At 34.5% G+C, this 6997-nt stretch overlaps 3 non-coding genes across 3 annotated transcripts; all 3 read left to right on the top strand.

The window, feature by feature from the left end:
• Positions 1–1828: 1828 nt before the first annotated feature.
• Positions 1829–1902, top strand: TRNAN-AUU (transfer RNA asparagine (anticodon AUU)). Its single transcript has one exon. It is a non-coding gene; the product is annotated as a tRNA-Asn (tRNA).
• Positions 1903–5335: 3433 nt separating this feature from the next.
• Positions 5336–5409, top strand: TRNAN-AUU (transfer RNA asparagine (anticodon AUU)). Its single transcript has one exon. It is a non-coding gene; the product is annotated as a tRNA-Asn (tRNA).
• A 1093-nt stretch (positions 5410–6502) lies between these two features.
• Positions 6503–6576, top strand: TRNAN-AUU (transfer RNA asparagine (anticodon AUU)). Its single transcript has one exon. It is a non-coding gene; the product is annotated as a tRNA-Asn (tRNA).
• Positions 6577–6997: the final 421 nt, after the last annotated feature.

The raw sequence follows: 6997 nt of genomic DNA, 5'->3' as shown, positions 1-6997 counted from the left end.
CCTTGCTGCTTTCTCATGTGGAAGTCTGTTTAATGTGAAAACAAGGTGATATCTAATTAGCACACAGGTAAGGAATTAAGAAAATCTTTATTTAAGGGTGAAGATGTTTCTCACAAAATTATTGACCCAATGCATCATTGAAATTCAAGCTGGAAAGATGATTTTAATATATCACTTGTACATTTTGTATTGCTCTTCTGGTGACAATGTAGTTTGTTTTTGTCAATTACCATTTTAATAATAGGGTAAAGAAAATGAAGTGGATTTTTGAAAGAAAACAATAATGTCAATATACTATTAAAACAAATTAAAATGGTAAAAGTTATTGTACTTTAAGTAAAAATAAAAGAGCCAAAATATCAATCCCAGTTTTGGATTACTTTAATTAACAAAAAAAAATGCATATAGCAGAGGATAGTTTCAATCTGCTTACCTCTGGGTTATGGGCCCAGCATGCTTCCATTGCAGTACTCTGCTGCACATGTAAGTGCAAGAGATCCTGAAGCACTCACTCATCATGGGAAAGTACCAATGTGTTTCTTCGTTGGTTGATGGAAGAAACATCTTACAAAAACTCTCCAGATTATTGACTTTTTAAAGTTTTTCTAGGAAACGTTATAGATGAATGCTTATTAGCCTTTGTCAGTATGACCTTTTGCAAAGTGTCTCTGTGGCGCAATCAGTTAGTGTGTACGGCTATTAACCAAAAGGTTGGTGGTTCAATCCCACCCAGGGACCTAATTGACCTTGTTATCAGATTTTGGTGATCTTTAAGTAGACAAGTCAAATTTCATACCCCCTCTTATGGTGTAGGGTACCTGGCCTTCTCTGATGTAATCAGAGTTAGATTTGATTCAGTGATTTTATAAAAACATCTAGGAAGCACAATTTAGCAGTGGGTTGCAGAGAAAAAGAAATATGCTGGCAAAAAAATCAAATTGCGTGATTAAACAGCTCTTTATTTTCTGGCTTTATTTTTATGCTAACAAATTTGTTCTCTGAAAAGTGTCCACAAAGCCAAGTCTCTGATTAACACCTTTGTAGGGATTGTTTTTCACCTATTACTAAATTAAACTTGCTTCATTGGAAAGGCAGCAAGATGCATCCTCATTTCAATGTCTACTGAAATAATACAGGTTGACACCAGGAAACATTAACGCCACTGCATCCTTGCTGCTTTCTCATGTGGAAGTCTGTTTAATGTGAAAACAAGGTGATATCTAATTAGCACACAGGTAAGGAATTACGAAAATCTTTATTTAAGGGTGAAGATGTTTCTCACAAAATTGTTGCCCCAATGCATCATTGAAATTCAAGCTGGAAAGATGATTTAAATATATCACTTGTACATTTTGTATTGCTCTTCTGGTGACAATGTAGTTTTTTTGTCAATTACCATTTTAATAACAGGGTAAAGAAAATTAAGTGGATTTTTGAAAGAAAACTATACTGTCAATATACTATTAAAACAAATTAAAATGGTAAAAGTTATTGTACTTTAAGTAAAAATAAAAGAGCAAAAATATCAATCCCAGTTTTGATTACTTAAATTAACAAAAAAAATGCATATAGCAAAGGATAGTTTCAATCTGCCTACCTCTGGGTTATGGGTCCAGCATGCTTCCATTGCAGTACTCTGCTGCCCATGTAAGTGCAAGAGATCCTGAAGCACTCACTCATCATGGGAAAGTACCAATGTGTTTATTCGTTGGTTGATGGAAGAAACATCTTACAAAAACTCTCCAGATTATTGATTTTTTAATGTTTTCTAGGAAACGTTCTAGATGTATGCTTATTAGCCTTTGTCAGTATGTACTTTTTGCAAAGTGTCTCTGTGGCGCAATCGGTTAGTGTGTTTGGCTATTAACCAAAATGTTGGTGGTTCAATCCCACCCAGGGACGTAATTAACCTTGTGATCAGATTTTGGTGATATTTAAGTAGACAAGTCAAAATTTCAAACCTCCTCTTATGGTGTAGGGTACATGGCCTTCTCTGATGTAATCAGAGTTAGATTTTATTCAGTGATTTTATAAAAAACAGCTAGGAAGCACAATTTAGCAGTGGGTTGCAGAGAAAAAAAATATGCTGGCAGAAAAATCCAATCGAGTGATTAAACAGCTCTTCATTTTCTGGCTTTATTTTTATGCTAACAAATTTGTTCTCTGAAAAGTGTCCACAAAGCCAAGTCTCTGATTAACACCTTTGTAAGGATGGTTTTTCACCTATTACTAAATTAAACTTGCTTCATTGGAAAGGCAGCAAGATGCATCCTCATTTCAATGTCTACTGAAATAATACAAGTTGACACCAGGAAATATTAACGCCACTGCATCCTTGCTGCTTTCTCATGTGGAAGTCTGTTTAATGTGAAAACAAGGTGATATCTAATTAGCACACAGGTAAGGAATTAAGAAAATCTTTATTTAAGGGTGAAGATGTTTCTCACAAAATTGTTGACCCAATGCATCATTGAAATTCAAGCTGGAAAGATGATTTTAATATATCACTTGTACATTTTGTATTGCTCTTCTGGTGACAATGTAGTTTGTTTTTGTCAATTACCATTTTAATAATAGGGTAAAGAAAATGAAGTGGATTTTTGAAAGAAAACAATAATGTCAATATACTATTAAAACAAATTAAAAATGGTAAAAGTTATTATACTTTAAGTAAAAATAAAAGAGACAAAATATCAATCCCAGTTTTGGATTACTTTAATTAACAAAAAAAAATGCATATAGCAGAGGATAGTTTCAATCTGCTTACCTCTGGGTTATGAGCCCAGCATGCTTCCATTGCAGTACTCTGCTGCACATGTAAGTTCAAGAGATCCTGAAGCACTCACTCATCATGGGAAAGTACCAATGTGTTTCTTCGTTGGTTGATGGAAGAAACATCTTACAAAAACTCTCCAGATTATTGACTTTTTAAAGTTTTTCTAGGAAACGTTTTAGATGAATGCTTATTAGCCTTTGTCAGTATGGACTTTTGCAAGGTGTCTCTGTGGTGCAATCAGTTAGTATGTACGGCTATTAACCAAAAGGTTGGTGGTTCAATCCCACCCAGGGACCTAATTGACCTTGTTATCAGATTTTGGTGATCTTTAAGTAGACAAGTCAAAATTTCAAACCCCCTGTTATGGTGTAGGGTACCTGGCCTTCTCTGATGTAATCAGAGTTAGATTTGATTCAGTGATTTTATAAAAACAGCTAGGAAGCACAATTTAGCAGTGGGTTGCAGAGAAAAAAAATATGCTGGCAGAAAAATCCAATTGAGTGATTAAACAGCTCTTTATTTTCTGGCTTTATTTTTATGCTAACAAATTTGTTCTCTGAAAAGTGTCCACAAAGCCAAGTCTCTGATTAACACCTTTGTAAGGATGGTTTTTCACCTATTACTAAATTAAACTTGCTTCATTGGAAAGGCAGCAAGATGCATCCTCATTTCAATGTCTACTGAAATAATACAGGTTGACACCAGGAAACATTAACGCCACTGCATCCTTGCTGCTTTCTCATGTGGAAGTCTGTTTAATGTGAAAACAAGGTGATATCTAATTAGCACACAGGTAAGGAATTAAGAAAATCTTTATTTAAGGGTGAAGATGTTTCTCACAAAATCGTTGCCCCAATGCATCATTGAAATTCAAGCTGGAAAGATGATTTTAATATATCACTTGTACATTTTGTATTGCTCTTCTGGTGACAATGTAGTTTGTTTTTGTCAATTACCATTTTAATAATAGGGTAAAGAAAATGAAGTGGATTTTTGAAAGAAAACAATACTGTCAATATACTATTAAAACAAATTAAAATGGTAAAAGTTATTGTACTTTAAGTAAAAATAAAAGAGCCAAAATATCAATCCCAGTTTTGGATTACTTTAATTAACAAACAAAAAAATGCATATAGGAGAGGATAGTTTCAATCTGCCTACCTCTGGGTTATGGGCCCAGCATGCTTCCATTGCTGTACTCTGCTGCACATGTAAGTGCAAGAGATCCTGAAGCACTCACTCATCATGGGAAAGTACCAATGTGTTTCTTCGTTGGTTGATAGAAGAAACATCTTACAAAAACTCTCCAGATTATTGACTTTTTAAAGTTTTTCTAGGAAACGTTTTAGATGAATGCTTATTAGCCTTTGTCAGTATGTACTTTTGCAAAGTGTCTCTGTGGCGCAATCAGTTAGTGTGTACGGCTATTAACCAAAAGGTTGGTGGTTCAATCCCACCCAGGGACGTAATTGACCTTGTTATCAGATTTTGGTGATCTTTAAGTAGACAAGTCAAATTTCATACCCCCTGTTATGGTGTAGGGTACCTGGCCTTCTCTGATGTAATCAGAGTTAGATTTGATTCAGTGATTTTATAAAAACATCTAGGAAGCACAATTTAGCAGTGGGTTGCAGAGAAAAAGAAATATGCTGGCAAAAAAATCAAATTGCGTGATTAAACAGCTCTTCATTTTCTGGCTTTATTTTTATGCTAACAAATTTGTTCTCTGAAAAGTGTCCACAAAGCCAAGTCTCTGATTAACACCTTTGTAGGGATGGTTTTTCACCTATTACTAAATTAAACTTGCTTCATTGGAAAGGCAGCAAGATGTATCCTCATTTCAATGTCTACTGAAATAATACAGGTTGACACCAGGAAACATTAACGCCACTGCATCCTTGCTGCTTTCTCATGTGGAAGTCTGTTTAATGTTAAAACAAGGTGATATCTAATTAGCACACAGGTAAGGAATTAAGAAAATCTTTATTTAAGGGTGAAGATGTTTCTCACAAAATTGTTGACCCAATGCATCATTGAAATTCAAGCTGGAAAGATGATTTTAATATATCACTTGTACATTTTGTATTGCTCTTCTGGTGACAATGTAGTTTGTTTTTGTCAATTACCATTTTAATAATAGGGTAAAGAAAATGAAGTGGATTTTTGAAAGAAAACAATACTGTCAATATACTATTAAAACAAATTAAAATGGTAAAAGTTATTGTACTTTAAGTAAAAATAAAAGAGACAAAATATCAATCCCAGTTTTGGATTACTTTAATTAACAAAAAAAATGCATATAGCAGAGGATAGTTTCAATCTGCCTACCTCTGGGTTATGGGCCCAGCATGCTTCCATTGCAGTACTCTGCTGCACATGTAAGTGCAAGAGATCCTGAAGCACTCACTCATCATGGGAAAGTACCAATGTGTTTCTTCGTTGGTTGATGGAAGAAACATCTTACAAAAACTCTCCAGATTATTGACTTTTTAAACTTTTTCTAGGAAACGTTTTAGATGAATGCTTATTAGCCTTTGTCAGTATGGACTTTTGCAAAGTGTCTCTGTGGCGCAATCGGTTAGTGTGTTTGGCTATTAACCAAAAGGTTGGTGGTTCAATCCCACCCAGGGACGTAATTAACCTTGTGATCAGATTTTGGTGATCTTTAAGTAGACAAGTCAAAATTTCAAACCCCCTGTTATGGTGTAGGGTACCTGGCCTTCTCTGATGTAATCAGAGTTAGATTTGATTCAGTGATTTTATAAAAACAGTTAGGAAGCACAATTTAGCAGTGGGTTGCAGAGAAAAAAAATATGCTGGCAGAAAAATCCAATTGAGTGATTAAACAGCTCTTTATTTTCTGGCTTTATTTTTATGCTAACAAATTTGTTCTCTGAAAAGTGTCCACAAAGCCAAGTCTCTGATTAACACCTTTGTAAGGATGGTTTTTCACCTATTACTAAATTAAACTTGCTTCATTGGAAAGGCAGCAAGATGCATCCTCATTTCAATGTCTACTGAAATAATACAAGTTGACACCAGGAAACATTAACGCCACTGCATCCTTGCTGCTTTCTCATGTGGAAGTCTGTTTAATATGAAAACAAGGTGATATCTAATTAGCACACAGGTAAGGAATTAAGAAAATCTTTATTTAAGGGTGAAGATGTTTCTCACAAAATCGTTGCCCCAATGCATCATTGAAATTCAAGCTGGAAAGATGATTTTAATATATCACTTGTACATTTTGTATTGCTCTTCTGGTGACAATGTAGTTTGTTTTTGTCAATTACCATATTAATAATAGGGTAAAGAAAATGAAGTGGATTTTTGAAAGAAAACAATACTGTCAATATACTATTAAAACAAATTAAAATGGTAAAAGTTATTGTACTTTAAGTAAAAATAAAAGAGACAAAATATCAATCCCAGTTTTGGATTACTTTAATTAACAAAAAAAATGCATATAGCAGAGGATAGTTTCAATCTGCCTACCTCTGGGTTATGGGCCCAGCATGCTTCCATTGCAGTACTCTGCTGCACATGTAAGTGCAAGAGATCCTGAAGCACTCACTCATCATGGGAAAGTACCAATGTGTTTCTTCGTTGGTTGATGGAAGAAACATCTTACAAAAACTCTCCAGATTATTGACTTTTTAAAGTTTTTCTAGGAAACGTTTTAGATGAATGCTTATTAGCCTTTGTCAGTATGGACTTTTGCAAAGTGTCTCTGTGGCGCAATCGGTTAGTGTGTTTGGCTATTAACCAAAAGGTTGGTGGTTCAATCCCACCCAGGGACGTAATTAACCTTGTGATCAGATTTTGGTGATATTTAAGTAGACAAGTCAAAATTTCAAACCTCCTCTTATGGTGTAGGGTACATGGCCTTCTCTGATGTAATCAGAGTTAGATTTGATTCAGTGATTTTATAAAAAACAGCTAGGAAGCACAATTTAGCAGTGGGTTGCAGAGAAAAAAAATATGCTGGCAGAAAAATCCAATCGAGTGATTAAACAGCTCTTCATTTTCTGGCTTTATTTTTATGCTAACAAATTTGTTCTCTGAAAAGTGTCCACAAAGCCAAGTCTCTGATTAACACCTTTGTAAGGATGGTTTTTCACCTATTACTAAATTAAACTTGCTTCATTGGAAAGGCAGCAAGATGCATCCTCATTTCAATGTCTACTGAAATAATACAAGTTGACACCAGGAAACATTAAC

This window comes from Pseudophryne corroboree, unplaced genomic scaffold (assembly GCF_028390025.1).
Source record: "Pseudophryne corroboree isolate aPseCor3 unplaced genomic scaffold, aPseCor3.hap2 scaffold_428, whole genome shotgun sequence".
Lineage (NCBI taxonomy): Eukaryota > Metazoa > Chordata > Amphibia > Anura > Myobatrachidae > Pseudophryne > Pseudophryne corroboree.
This window is presented reverse-complemented; position numbering and strand designations above follow the sequence as displayed.